General features: G+C 43.7%; 1 protein-coding gene and 1 long non-coding RNA gene across 3 annotated transcripts in view; both read right to left on the bottom strand.

Annotated features, from left to right (window-relative positions):
* AMOT (angiomotin) overlaps positions 1–13,883 on the bottom strand; it is a 64,863-nt gene extending 50,980 nt beyond the window's left edge. For both annotated transcript variants that reach the window (XM_038588107.1, XM_038588106.1), the window contains exons 1-2: positions 13,465–13,883; positions 4,901–4,978 (exon numbers count right to left, since the gene is read on the bottom strand). The gene's annotated coding sequence lies outside the window, so the exon portion shown is untranslated. The remainder of the gene's footprint in view (positions 1–4,900; positions 4,979–13,464) is intronic.
* Positions 13,884–14,792: 909 nt separating this feature from the next.
* The window catches only part of LOC102155744, a 30,103-nt gene continuing 29,456 nt past the window's right edge, over positions 14,793–15,439 (bottom strand). Inside the window, exon 4 of the long non-coding RNA XR_005385993.1 lies at positions 14,793–15,222. This is a non-coding gene — a long non-coding RNA (uncharacterized LOC102155744). The remainder of the gene's footprint in view (positions 15,223–15,439) is intronic.

Raw genomic sequence — 15,439 nt, forward strand, 5'->3', positions numbered from 1 at the left:
TCCAGGATGATTTAGATTCTTCATGCTGATTTTGACTGGCTTGCTCCTCTTACCTAGCTTCTCACAAAGAAAACTTCACTTGTCCAAAATCTAACTCTCTTCCCTTAATTCTGTCCCCTCTTGTCCATATCCTTTGCAAAACCCAAATCACTTTATGTCAACCGGACACAGATTGTCTCTCCCCACCATCCCACCCCCTGGCCTTTTTTGTTTCTGTCTAAAAAAGGAAAAGAAATCAGCCTAAGAAAAAACCTTTGCTGATTCCTCTCCCGTTTAGATTTTTTTTTCTTCAAGAACTTATATTTGCCTACATGTTAAGAGTCACATACAAAGGAAAACACTACTCCATTTATTTATTAGAGAAAAGAAGGGAAAGGATTCCTTGTCTCATGCGCAAGAACTAAAATAGTATGAACTCTGCAACCTTCAATCTGCCTGCAGCTTTAATCACGCCACTGCCAGGGTTCTGACATCATCTTCAATCAATAAAATAACCTTGTTTCTCCTGGACAAACAGACTGTCCCTGAGGATATTTGATACTGGAAAAAAGGATTTCCAATGGTCCTCTCTTTAAAAATACAAGTTGAATCTATATATTCAACTCTTCTGTAACAACAACAGGGCAGCAAGGCCAATCTAAATTCTTACTAAATTTGCTGTCATTGGCCTCTCCCAGGATACCTCCATCAAGCCCAGTTTAGGTTGAACCAAAACACGTTAGTGAGAGCCCAGATGTTTCTCAAGCCGTGTCCCAGAAAAATCAACATTACAAGGTGGCCAGGACAGACGACGTTCCTAGCCTTCAGATAAATTTTGAAATATCCCTATAAGATCTTCTTTTTATCCCTTCTACCTCCTCTCCCTGTTCTTCCTCCCACCCTCACTCTGCCAACCAAGATGAAGAACCTAAGTCTAAGACACCCGTTTCTCTGCTAAATTTCCCTGTTCCATATAATTTTACTTCCAGCTAAATGGAAAGGAACCAGTTCAAAGTCTCCCCTATGTCTACATATCTATGTGCATACATTCGTGAATACACACACACACACACACACACACTCACACACTCACACACAAAGAGAAAGGCAAAACAGCCCTCTGAATTCTCTCATGTCCTCTCAGGTCAGTCCATGTTTCAGCCTAAAGTGTCCTAGAGAACACCCTGCCCAACAGTCTTGCGACCCAGGATACTAATTTACTTCCTTTGGGAAGTGAGAAATAGTAATTCCTTTGCAGGTTATCTCTAACCTTTCTATGCGTGACAGGCAGACAGTATAAACACCATGGTTAAGAGCCTGGGCCTAGATTCACACTGCTTAAGTTCAAATCCTGGATCTATGGCTTTTTAGCTGACCTCATACATTTCTTTTCACCTCCCCAAATTGCACTTCATCATCTTCAGGATAGAGATAATGGTGCTCATACCTCATAGTGTTGTTATAAAGACTGCGGGGGGCGGGGTAATCCATGTAAAGTGCTAAGCACAGAGCCTGGAACATAGTGAAGGCTCAATAAAGTCTATTAATATTATAATAATTTCAAAGTGGCCTTTTTTTTCTAGAAGACCACAGCAATTTTATGAATTAAGGTTTTCTTTAAAACCTTTACTCGCAACTCAGTCTTTGTGCAGAGGTTCTTAGGTCAGCGAAAGCTAGAACTAGAAAGACTCTAAGAAGACCATCTAGTGGTCTGTATATGAAGGTGCCAGAGTTTAACAGGGGTCAGAGCCAGGGCCAGGTTTTATGACTCCCAGGGCAACAGTCCTTCCACTACAAGATATGATCTAGCATATTAGCTTGTACATAGAAGATGCTTAATCAACATTTATGAGATTGAATTGACTCTGGTTTTGAGAGACTATAAACCTGGCTCAATGCTACCACCAATTTTCCAATTTCATCAGAAGTCAAATGTTAACGGCAGGGGGAAAAATTTAAGGAAGTGAGACAGAGAGATGTGTGTAGCTACAAGTATGGCAGAAGGACCTTGCAAAATCTTTCCTTTTTAGGCCAAGATTTGCAGGTGAGTCGGAGAGTAACATGAACCTCCACAGATCAATGTGTCCATGGCCATGTTCTGGGTCTTGCCAACATCATACTAACTTGGAATTTGACCTTATGTAAGTCCAGCACTGGCTTAAGAAAAGGCTTTGAGGCGGCCCCACCTCTTTGCTTCTAGCTCTACTTATATCTAGATTATGTTGGAAGATTATTTTGAACCACAGCAAGGCCTTGGCATTTCCAAATCTCATGACAATCAGTGTCAGGTATCTGTTTCTGAGATGGTTAACTCAAAGGTGTGGCCAACTGGGTCCCAGTTTTACTTTTCTTTACTCTAAAGCAATTAACTTGAACATGTTAATAGGCAACAAAGGTGATTAACCCTGAAGTGTTCAAGAGCAGTGACATATTGAGTAACAAGAAGAATCCTGTTGCCCCTACCACATCACCTCCCTCCACACAACCCATTCTAAGGGAGGAACAGGGCATGTCATCCCATCCTATTTCTCCTTGCCTCAGGAAAAGGATACACATTCCATGCAATCAGACTGAGCATAAACTGAGAAAAGTTTAAAAATATACCTAGAAGCCACCTGCTTTACCAATTTTTCCTACCTTCAATGCTATACTACTCACTTTTGTTTTATTTCTATTTTTACAAGTAATATAAACACAACATGCAAATATTCATAATGGAGAGGGGAAAAATCACCATTTCAGTACCTCAACCTAAGCATTGTTAGCAAAACAGAATAGCTTGCCTTCAGGTTTTTCTGTGTGCATTTGTGTTTTTACAAAGCCATGACATATTAATGTACATATAATTTTGGATCCTACATTTCACTTTCCCCATGGTATAGACTGTGGTGTAGACTTCATAATAAGCACTGCAATGATTCTGTAATAATCCATGACAGGAGTGTATCAAGATTCACTTACCCATTCTCCAATTATTAGGACATTTAAATTGCTTTCAATTTTGTCCTAGTCTAAACAATGTTACAAAAACGTCTTTAAGATTTAGCCTTTCTCAATATTCTGGAGTGTTATCATCTAATGATAGAATTCCACAAGTGAAATTAATGGGTCAAGGTGCATGAATGCTTTTAGACAGCCCACTAAAAAAAATAAGAATAGCAAAATACCAAAGCCCCATGAAACCTCTCCTTCATTTAAGGAAGAGTTCTCCTCTCCCATTTTTTCACCATGGCAGACCAGGACTCCTGGGAAGGAAAGAAGCCAAGAGAAGCAGTGTAGTATCCCAGCGACTTGCGAAATGGCAGAGTGGAATGTGGGCTCCCCTGTGAATCCAGCTTGCATGCACTTGCCCCAAATTGCCACCCAGCCAAGAAGCTAATTAGTAAAAGCATCAGGTGGGTGAGAACAGGTTCATGGCCTGTAATGGCTTATATCATGTTTCATTTTTGCCCTTGGAAAGATCTGACAGTCAGTTTGAAGACATTCAGTTCTAGTGACCCAGCCTGCTACATTCGGAGAATTACATTTGTTAGTTTTCAGATGCCAATCTTCAATATATTTTCAAGGGTATCTTTCTGTATAGAACTAAGCATACATGACCAACGAGCCTGTATGTGTACCTCTATTTTCAGCCACAGTTAGGGTGTCACTGTTAAGGTCAGCCCTGTTTAATATTATATGACTATGTGGCACCTGTCTGAAATGGTCAATGTGTTATAGACAGAGGTTTATTTGCAGACCCAACCATAAAAGTCATCCAGTCCTAAGTGGAGACGGCAACAGTCCAGAGATGCCCTGTCTTAGCAAGAGCAGACACAACAGACATTTCTTTCCTGGGCTGCTTAGTCAGAGCTCTCAGAAGAGGCCAGGTACACTTTCCACCTTCTCCATGAAGGTTTTTCTCTAATCCTTCTCCATCTTCCCTCCACCCCCAACTCTGCTCAATCTGGAAAATTAATTCTCTCTCCCTCAGTGGTATTGCCACTGGACTTTGGACCCATCTCAAATGCAGTACAATAACACACACAATGTCATTTCCACAAATATTTATTGATCATTTGCTGTAGCCAGGCATTGTCTAGGCCCTAGGGTGGATAAAAAGGAGAAATAAACCAGAGTCCAGTCCTCAAGAAGCTCCCCCGTCAAGCAGAGGGGGCACAATCCAACGGGAAGCATGCTGGCAACACAGAGGACCCTGCCAAAAACTCTGCTCTGCCTGAGCAAAGCTTCCCAGAGGAAAAGATGAACAAGCTGAATAGGAGACATCTGATAATGGACTTGATGTTGGGGAAGTTGGAAAGGGAGGGGCCAAAGATAGGTTGAGATAGATCTTCGGGAGTCGTTAGCATATGGATAACAGGTAAGGTCAAAGAGTGGGCTAGGACCTGTAGGGCAGGAGCGGAACAGAACCAAGAATGAAGCTAAGGATGGACCCCCTGAAAGAAATGATCATTCAAGGGTCAGATACTTTGCAAATGCGGTAATGAGAGAGGAATTTCTTTATTTACCCCATTGCTTTGCCACCTGCCCCCCCCATACCTTCAATCTAGACATTCAATACATGCCCCAGGGACAGAAGTCCCTGGTTGCAATGCAGAGAGAGTAAAAGAGACAGAGACAGAGACAGAGACAGAGGAAAAAGAAGTTAATTTTGTCTTCTAAGCTTCTAAATACCCAGGCCGAAATCACTCTATCAGATTGAGCTAGAAATATAAGATCTTAGAGGTCACTGGCTGGGTGCATAACTTTCTTCTGTATCTTTTTCAACACCTAAAACGATAACTGGTACATGAAATATCCAAGAAGATCTGCATATTGCATATTGAGTAAATCACAACTTCCCAAAGACTTTGCTGGAGGCAACAGAAAGAGAAGACAAGTAATGAAAGACCTACAAGAGCAAGAACAATAATTCTGTTACCTTTAGTTTCTCAGCTTTTCTTCTAAGGAGAGAAAACCACTTTCACTTCTGTTATGGTATTTGTCCTTCTCAGCCGCTCTGCGAGGAAATAAAGGCAGATGTGATTGATTCCATTTTACAACTGGAGAAGCTTTAAGCCCAGATCAGGTAGCTAATGATAACTAATTTGACCAAGGTTTCACTGCGGCCTACTGGGCCTACTGGTGGGGCCAGGATCACAACCCAGGTCTGGTGACTTCCTGCCCTGGGCTGGGTTACTAGACACAAACCTCTATGGACCTGACTCTCCAGTGTTTGAGAGATCAGTTCACAAGAGAAACTCGTTAGGAAAGCGAATTTCTCTGGGGACTCTTGAGCAAGCCAGTGCGCTGCACCTATAAGAACATACCTAAGACACTTTCCCTTATCCACACTGGAAAGTTAAATATAATTGGCAGGAGTGCTGCACTAATGTAATTGGGAGTTCCCTGTTCTGCTGTACCCCTTTTGAAGGGAGCCCCATCTGCCTTCAGCCTGGTTTTTGTGTCGGAGTGGGGCTCAGGTGCTGACTGCAGGTGTGGCATCCAGCAGGTGCATGGACGGGAGCCAGAGTTTCATATCTTCATACCAATGGGCCTGAGTCACTCCCCAAAGGCAGCCCCTCCTCCTCACCCTGACTTGCAAGCCCCGGGAACCTGTCTTGACTGAGTTGCCATTGAAAAACTAAATCTAGACTCTGCCTTCCCGGGAAAGCCTAGGGTAAAGTCAGTTAAAGTACAAATCATATAACCCAGCCAACTTTCCCACTCTCTGAAACTAGTGTAGGCATATGCTGCAGGCAGAGCATCAGGGAATATACGTACAGAATGACTGTTCTCTACTAGTTCTGGAGAAAAGGACCACACCAGGCCCGTATTACGCATTTAGCTACAGAGTACTTCTTATTTTATTACAAATGGCCCTGAAATCTCATGCACCAAGTATTCATTCCCCTAAAAAAGACAGAGTACAGTAGAACGAACGCACTAGGAATCCTGCACTCCGGCTCCCAACATGACCAGTCTCCTCCAGGCTGCCAACAGATAACTGCTTAGCCTGGTCACAAAAAGTACCAGGTTAGAAAAGTCATCACAGTGCCCTCATGAAAGCCTAATGGAGAGCCTGGGGCAGACAGAATGCTCTTTAGGGATAGAGAGGGTCATCCAAATTTTCTTAGCTGAAAAAATTGTTTGCTTTTAAAAAAACAATTCGCCCCCCCCCAAAGACACACACACACACACACACACACACACACACACACACACTGAGCAAAGAGAAACTAATTGCAGAAAAAAAAGCAAATGTTACCTTAATAAAATGGCTTATTGTCGTTCATTGTATTTCTCCAATTCAAACGGAAAACTCAAATTAATAACCTTTGGTTTACAGCCCATGATCCAAAAAGTGAAACTGGTTACTAAACTAAAATGTGACCACTGCATACAGAGTGAAACAAAAATCTGAACCAAAAACCTAAATGTAATAAAGAGGAAATTAGACTTCTTCAAAATAGACTATCTAAATAATTTTTCCCATCTGTGATTTTTATCTTAGTTTGCTGTCATATGGAAAGAAATGCCATTAATTCAATGCAAATCCTGCCCCTTGAAAACAACCAAAATGAGTAAGTGATGTACTAATTAGCTTCCTAATGGGGAAGGTTTTGATTGAACTATTCTATAACAACCTTCATCAAAGTTTCCAGGGCAACTTCATAAAAGGATGTCAAACCTGGCCCATTTTTTTATCCCCTTAAAAATAATTCTCAATGCACAGAAACATAGAAAGCTTATTTCTCTTCAATGCTGTTAACACTCAGGCCACTACATTTTCTGATGTCAGCAATCCCCTTCCCACAAATATTCCAAGTATGCACCACCGTCATTCTCCTTTCAATTATGTGGTTTCTCTGCTCCTTTACTGATTGAGTCCAGGCCTCTCGGATAATGAGAAGCATGTGCAGGGAAAATATGCTCTTAAAAAACACATACATCAGTTTCATCTGCATTATGAAGGGGGGGGGGAGATCATTTGTCCATATCAAAAGGATCAAAATGTGAAGTTTGCTATGAGTTATATAAAGGAAAAAAATCAGCACCAATGCCTAAAGTTGGGGGGTCAAATTATGGTAATCTGAAGCAACACCAGTAAGAATAAGGGAGACCCCCCAAAATCCATTCTTTCTAGCTTGGCCACATGTATATTTAATGTTATCTTAATGTTGCTTTGGGGGGTATTTGAGTTCTGACATACAAATGGAAATGAGCCACGAATTGTACAGCAAGCATAAATATTCCATCATTAATAAAAACCAGCTGTGTATAAAACACTACAATGGCTGGGTTTCAGTTACTGGCTATCATCAGTATGTGTCACAAGCAAATATTACTAAAACTTTCTCCCTTAAAACACACACACACACGCAGAAATTTGTACTCTTTTTAATCTTTTGGAAGGGCTTTGAAGAACTCACTGATCTCTATGGCACATTTCAACTAATGTCTCTTTTTGAATGTATTTTTCATCATCCTGGAGGATGCTGGAGTCCTCTTATTAGAACTTCAACTTACCGCATAGAATGAAAATGTTTAATTGTTTTTTAGGAGCCAGGAGTGTCAGCAATACCAATGTTGGATGATCAGTTATAGTCAGTAAGGCAATAGGGCACTGAAGGGCACTGTATACTATAAGAGAGAAAAACTCATTAAAAGTGAACACCTGCTCAGGACCTTATAATAAACCTGTTCTGCCATCATGCAAACACCTTTCATCCAATGACCTCGAAGCATGTGTCTAATATGAAGCATGCCTAAACACCTCTGTGAAGTATTAATATCCCTGCTTCCCAGAAGGGTAACTGAAGCTCAGAGCAGCTAATTCATTTACCCTTGGTCACATGGCAAGTCAGAGAGGGCTGGGCACAGAAACTCAGATCCTGGCGTCAAGTCACACAGTCTAACGATATTTCATGGAGTTGGGGCAATAATGAAAGTGCCTTTACAAATGTCAAGGACAGCCTATAGAGTTAAAAAAAAAGCAGATTTGCAAAAGCTATGAGATATTAGCAAATATATCCACCTGCATTTTCCCCATGAATACATATCATAAAATATGTACTTTTTATTTTTTTAAGATTTTATTTTATTTATTCATGAGAGGCACAGAGAGAGAGAGAGAAAGAGAGAGAGAGCGGCAGAGACACAGGCAGAGGGAGAAGCAGGCTTCACTCAGTGAGCCCGACGCGAGACTCGATCTCGAGTCTCCAGGATCACATTCCTGGCCGAAGGCGGCGCTAAACTGCTGGGCCACCGGGGCTGCCCATGGACTTTATTTTTTAAAGATTAACGAATTACTTAATATTTTGGAACTTTCTTTTTTTAAGATTCATTCATTCATTCATTCATTCATTCATGAGAGACACAGAGAGAGGCAGAGACATAGGCAGAGGGAGAAGCTGGCTTCCTGCAGGGAGGCCCATAAGAAACTCGATCCCAGGACCCCAGGATCATGACCTAAGCCAAAGGCAGATAGATGTTCAACCACTGAGCCACCCCAGTGCCCTTGCTGGAACTTTCTAAGGACTAAAAACCCATACTTCACTTTTCTATTCTGGTTAAAGAAATTTAATCTAATTTACAATGAGCCACTGGTTTCCAGGAATGAATTCATCCAAAATGGAGAACTTAGGTATACCATACTTTATCAAAGGAAAATTAAAGGACTGTGTAACTGAGCTTCCACAATAGAGTGAGAGCCTCAAATGAAGAACCCATTATGTGTGGGTCATCCTGCCACACCTACAGGTCTTTATTTGTCTCAAATCCTGAGTTTCCTTACTATTTTTTAGTCTAATTTAAACATATTATTTCCAAAGCCATGAAACCATAACATTTGTGCCTTCCCGCTTTTCCTTTCTCGTTGGGGAAATTTTATAGTCTACCCAAATGTGTACTCTCTTGATGGGATATCATGCTACAGTGATTTAAGAATCCATTGCTAATGGTTTAGACAAAGTAAACAGTGGACCCTAGTTTCCTTTTTGCTTGAAAAGAATGGGGGAGGGGTAACAGGCGGTCCAAGGAATGGAGTGAACAGCCTTGCTAGATATATGAACCCCCCGGAATCACAGAAAGGGTTAGGGATTACTTATTAAGTCTCTTAGTCTCTCCTGGCACTCAAGGAACAGACATACATGATTCTTCATGCGTACTCAGGTTCTCACTTCATTCTTCCACACAGGTTTACAAAGCTAAGTGTTAGGTGAGGTCGTATTTAAAAGAAACTTTGTAAATTTCTATGTGCCCCCCCACACACATATTTTACCTATGTAAAATTCATGTTAAGTACAGAAACAAGGATTTGAACCAGGAAAAACAAAAGTGGGTGATCTGTTAGGATGATGAGATCCTTGATGAAATTTTGGGCAGGATCGTAGCTCTTTAATTTGATATGTTGTTAAAATACAAAACACAATGCATTTATACTGATATATAGTTTTAGGCTTTTTTTAACATCCAGATGACTATATGATTGTATCTCTAACAATCGTTGTACCTCATTCTAGGAGGAATCATTCACATTCACATCACAAGTAGAAGTGTAGGAAGGGCACCATAAACTTTTGAGAACTGGTTCTCAAAATCACCCTGTCCAACTTCTCACAATTTACAAGAGGACTTGCCAAGGGTGGTAAACTAAGTTAGAGGTCAGCCTAGAGCCCAGGTCCCATTCACCAATAGGCTCACTAGGAAAATTTATTGTATAGTCTTCGATTAAAAAAGGCATCAATTGCTGTTATTTACCAGAAGCAATTTTCTGGGTCCTGAGGTTATTCAAATACAATACATATTTTTTTTTTACCTATATGGAGTAGGCAGTCCCATCCTTAGACTAATCAAAATCTGTTAAGTCTGATTTATTTGGGGTCCCTGGGTGGCGCAGCAGTTTAGCACCTGCCTTTGGCCCAGGGCGCGATCCTGGAGACCTGGGATCAAATCCCACGTCAGGCTCCCGGTGCATGGAGCCTGCTTCTCCCTCTGCCTATGTCTCTGCCTCTCTCTCTCTCTCTGTGTGACTATCATAAATAAATAAAAAATTTTTAAAAAGTCTTATTTATTTTCAGAAAGTCATACTAGCTCCCTTCTACAAGTGGCTGTAGGCTGGAGCTAAACATGGTCAGCATTATTACAAGCCAAAATTATTTAGACAATTTACTCCATCCCATATAACAAAAAGATTTCAAAGGCCAAATAATGGCCTCACTTAGTTCAAGCTATAATCATTACAACAAAATTCTAATGTCTTCCTTTATGCAATAAAGATGTTTCTGAGAAGACCCAGTCATAGTGAATTTTTATATTATCAAGTCATAGCTCAAAGGCACTAACTAGGAAAGCTAGTTCTTTCAATGAAACTTGCAGTGGGTTCTCTTATAAAGCAGATGACCTCTTATTTTCCTTTTCCTTTTTTTTTTTTAGTTCAGATTTTGTGTGCTGTGTGTGGAAAGGGCAACTTCCCTCCTTTCTCTGGGTTAAAAGGGGTCAGAAGCCCACCGTGGAGGAGAGCAGTGCAGGATGTACAGCCTGTTTCATACCCTCCTAGTTCCTGGGACCAAGTTCTAACCTTTGACTTGGGGGTGGGACCCTAGATTTTGGACCGAAGTCCACAAAAGGCAGCAAGGAACGAAAAAGTAAGAAAGACTAAAGACAACTCATCATAGAAAACCACCAACAAAAATTCCTGGGGACAGGAAATCAATAGAGCACAATTCTGAACAAATTGGTTTAGTCCCAAGCTAATTAACCTGTCAAGCAGATCTCCAAACCCACTGAATCCATGGAGGAAAGAGGTGATGTAATAGGAGATTTGGGAACATTTACCCACTTACCATCCTAAAAGGCTGGGCCACGACCACACACACCTCTCTCCACCCCTTTCAGTGGGTTTTAGCTGCACTTAATGGGTGCAAAGGACAATTTCTTCCAGATAGTCCCTAAGAATAGACTGTTCTCATGCATTCCAAATGCTCAGTCTCCATGGAGGAGGCTACCTGGCCACAAGCATTTCCCAAGAAGGAATATATCCTCTACCTCTCCTCACTGGTAACATTCCCTCCACCCCAACAAAACAAAACAACTTCTAACCAGCCCAAGAACTTCGGGGGACTCTTTGGGGGAAAAAAGGAAAAGAAACCTTAAGAGGGGACTAGGAGAGTGTGAGAAACTCCTCTTGTCTCCAAATGGAAAAAAGGCCTTAAAAAGCTGGATCAAAGGAAGAAAGGGGGATGGGGGAGACAGGCTGCTTAATTACAAAGACACCCTTTTAAAGAAGGCACAGGCCCTGGGAGAGAGCTCTTAGGAGAGGCACAGAAGCAGATGTACCCACTTAGAATTCTGGCACTCAATGGGACCTCAAGGTCATAGCATCCATCCCTCTGCGCTCTGAATAGACTGTTCTTAAGGGCATTCTAGAAACAGTGTAATTCACTCTTTATAAAGCCTCAGAAAAAGCAACTCCACAAAGTGCCTTGGGTTTGCATCTGTCTAATAATTCCTATCTCACAAACCAGAAATGACCTTCCAATCTCCAAATCCAAAATAGCATTGAACGCGAATTTTAAAATTTCCTTCTAGAATCTGTTACGTAGGTAAACAGATCCACCACTTTCACCCTAAAAGTGACTCTACAACAAGCATGGTCAGAGATTTACTGCCTATCTAGACTATGAAGTTAGGAAAAGCACTTTCAATTTTACAGAGCCACAGAGTTTTCCAAAGAAAGAAGGATCTTAAAATGAAGTATGATGTAGTGCCAGAAAGTGTCTGTAAATGACACCGGATAAACCCATACAGAATAACTGGAACCTGAGTTATCATCTGTAAATAGACGCAACTACTCTACAACCACCTGGCTATTAAAATGTCCCAGGCCAGTTATAAAATGTAGTTTGGTCAGGCCAACTTTTCCCTCCCAGCTGATCTGAAAGACGATAGCCTTTAAAATTGTCGCCCTGTAACATTCTTTCTCTCCCTTCCTGCTTTGCTTTCCCCCCCGTTAAAATCAACCAACACAACTATTTAAAAATAAAGTGAATGATTTGTTCCCAAACAAGCAATGGGTTGGTGACATCTTGGTAACAGGTCTCTAAATACCACCACCCTTCTAAGTTTGCCACGCTTGCCTGACTGGAGAGAGGTGGGGGGAGATGGGTGAAAATTTATCCTGCATCCAAAATGCTATTTCAAAGTATTGTTAGCTCCTAAATGAAGGTGCTGAAAGGTCTAACCAAGAAAGCTTCACAAAGGCTGGCCCACGAAAGGACTTTTCACAAAACCTAGTTCAAGGAGACTTAAATAACCTTAGCCCTCCATTATTGGAGACTATGGTGACTAATTATCTTCCTCTCTGAATGGAAAAAGGTTATATTCAAAAAAGTTTTTTTTTAATTTTTTTATTTATTTATGATAGTCACACACACAGAGAGAGAAAGAGGGGCAGAGACACAGGCAGAGGGAGAAGCAGGCTCCATGCACCGGGAGCCCAACATGGGACTCGATCCTGGGTCTCCAGGATCGCGCCCTGGGCCAAAGGCAGGCGCTAAACCACTGCGCCACCCAGGGATCCCAAAAAAAGTTTTAAACGCCTCCCAACTTCTACTCTTAACGTAAGGGTGGCAAACGGAAGGAGGAAGGAGAGCTACATTAGACATAACTACGATTCTTTCTAAAACACATGCTAGAGATTGCTAATGCTGTTTCTCACAAACGCCCCCTTTCCTCTCTCATTTAATTGTATCTAGTCCCTTGCTGCAGATGATTATTAAACTACTATTAGTGGCAATTTACCAGACTACAAAGACTGTCACTTTCCCTCTCATTTTTCTTTGTTTTCATATATTGATCGATCCATCCTGCTGCTAACGCACCAATGTACAGTGACCTGGGCTTGGGACCCTCAAGACACCTGCATGATCCTGCAGAAGTCCTTACTAACATCTCTAAAGCAGATACTGGGCAATCCAGTCCTCACCACCATACACGTACACACACACACACACACAGACTAAAAGGAGTGTAGCATGGTAGATTACTCCCAGACTTTAGGACTTCAAGAATTCACAGCCCCCGGCGGAGGGCAGTGTGGGCCCCCACCCCAACTCTAAGCATTTAGGGAGGAACGCATCTTGCAATCTGAGATAAGCGCACACATTCCTCCTTAGTAAATGTAGACCTGAAGTTCCCTCATTCCTTTTTGTGCTTAATCACCTAGGGACCTACAAGGGTCCCAGGAGCAAGGAAGTAAAAGTACCATCAAGTAGTGGTACCCACTAGCATCTCCGTAGGACGGGAGAGGAGCGCACACTCTTTAACCGATTTAAGTTGCTGCTCATCCTGGAAAACTCAACGGCCAGCTGCAAAGAAAGTAGAACACACGGGCATCACCACACACATCTAGATCAACTCACTCACGCCGAGGGCACGATCAAGTTCATGCCACCATGGATTCCTGCCCCAGTTCCCCGCGTAAAGTAACCATGCTTCTCCTACCCCTGAAGGCACCGAAGACAAGGTGACGACTCTCTGCTCGCTCAAGTGGCTTCGGTCCCGGGCCGGAGGCCAGGGATGGGCAGGGGGAAGCCCCAACTCCGGCTGCTCCGCTCCTCACTGCTCCGTCCGGGCTCTCCTTGGTGGCAGTGGACAGGCAGGATACCGGGCCAGAGGGTGGAGCAGCAGATGGTCGGACGCAAGACAGGCTGGAGGTGGGGGCTGGAGGGGGCGGTGAGAACTAAGAGAGGATAAGGCAGAACAGAGAGGAGATGGAGGAATAATAAATCAGGGGGTCTACCAGCTTGGGCAGCCAGAAAGCTCCTCGGAAGGAAGGGGCGTGACTGCGATGAAGGCAGCTCCTGGGCAAAGGATGGGAGGTAGGGGAGGAGGACGAATGGGTGGCTTTTCTTCTTGCGGTGCGCGGCTAGGACCGCCCAGGAGCGGGGGGGAGGAGTGGGAGGGGGTGGACTGGAGAGTGGGGCGGAGTAGAGGGCGGGGAATGAAGGAAGGGAGCCGTCCAGGACCCTGGAGGGGCGGGGGGCGGAAGAGAGGCGGGGCCAGGGGGCGGGGAAGTTTCAAACAATTGAACGGCGGGGTCGAGCCACTCCAGCGAATGCGAAGGGTCCTAGTTCTCGTCCACCCGCTAACGTGGCTCAACGCGCTGACTGGGTCCTGAGAGGCTACGGAAGCGCTGGCTGGGGGGAAAGAAAGGGTTCTGCAAAGACTCCAACAATAATCTACGACACCAGCGGAGGGGAGGTGCGTGGGAGAGCCCGTGCAGCCCCCCGCCCCACAGCGGGAGGAAGAAACACAAATAGAAATGCTGAAAAGCAGCTTCTCGCAAAGCTTGCTCAAAATAATGCAGGAAGGAGCAGCGCTCCTCTGTTTTCCTTCCCTTCTTGCTTCCTATGACCAGCAGGCCCCCACCCAGGTCGCAGCTTTGCGCGACACCCTTCTTTCTTCCTCTGCTGCCGGTAGCCTCCCCGTTCCCACCCCACCCCCGCATGCCCGCCCCCCTTCCCTTTGGCGGGCCGCGTTGGCAGCGGGGACGGTGTGGGCGGGGCTCCGCGGAGTCTCCGCCTCCGGGGCGGTCTGGGAGGGCCGGCCTGGGAGGGGCGGGCGGTGAAGAGTTAAGTCTCACCCGGCGTTCTTTCGCTGCTCCGGATTGGCGAATCCCCGTCCAGGATTCGGTCGGGATTGGTCACTTGCGTCGTCGGTCCGATCTTTTTGTCCCACCCTCTCTCAAAATTAATAAAACTGAACAAGAGACTATTGTCTCGCTCTCCATCTCCCCCCCACCCCCCCGGCTACTGCTGAGCAGAGAAAGAAGAGACGCTAGGTTTCTCGGTCTCCCGAGAGAGTGCGACAGTGTGTCGTCGGCTGGCTCCCGTACACCTTTGTGGCAAGGTCTGGCCCGCTATTCCCAAATAGGTAGCTTTTCTTTCCCCTTAATTCATGAGGCCCGGAGGGGCAAGAAGTACGTCAAGTATCACTGTGGTGTTCACGTTTCCCGGCTGCGAAAAACTGATCCTGCCTGAGAGCACAGACAGTTAAGAACAGCATCCTGGGACACTGAAAATCTACCATTTTTACATCTGGGAAACAAAAGCCCAAAGGAACACTGTAGGGGTAGCAGAATGACACGGAACTTGGAAGGGAGGAACTCACTTTGGACTGTAGCACTTAACAGCCAGTTGTGCAACTTTTTTGAGTCGCTTGACTTTCCCGAGCCTTAATCTTTCTATCTGTAAATAAAAGCTGTAGGACATACCCTATTAACAACATTGGCATATGAAAATAAAATGAAATGTGTGTGAAAACTGCAAACCACAGAGCACTCCACACATGTATGTCTTCCTCCTTGTATATGTCCCATGGTGAACAGTCTTGAATGTGTCCAGGAAAATCAAATGTTCTGCTCATCTGTTTTAAGCATCTACATCCAAGGTGTGTAGGCTTTGTGACTTTATTTTTA

The sequence above is a fragment of the Canis lupus genome, chromosome X (assembly GCF_011100685.1).
Source record: "Canis lupus familiaris isolate Mischka breed German Shepherd chromosome X, alternate assembly UU_Cfam_GSD_1.0, whole genome shotgun sequence".
NCBI classification, from domain to species: Eukaryota; Metazoa; Chordata; class Mammalia; order Carnivora; family Canidae; genus Canis; species Canis lupus.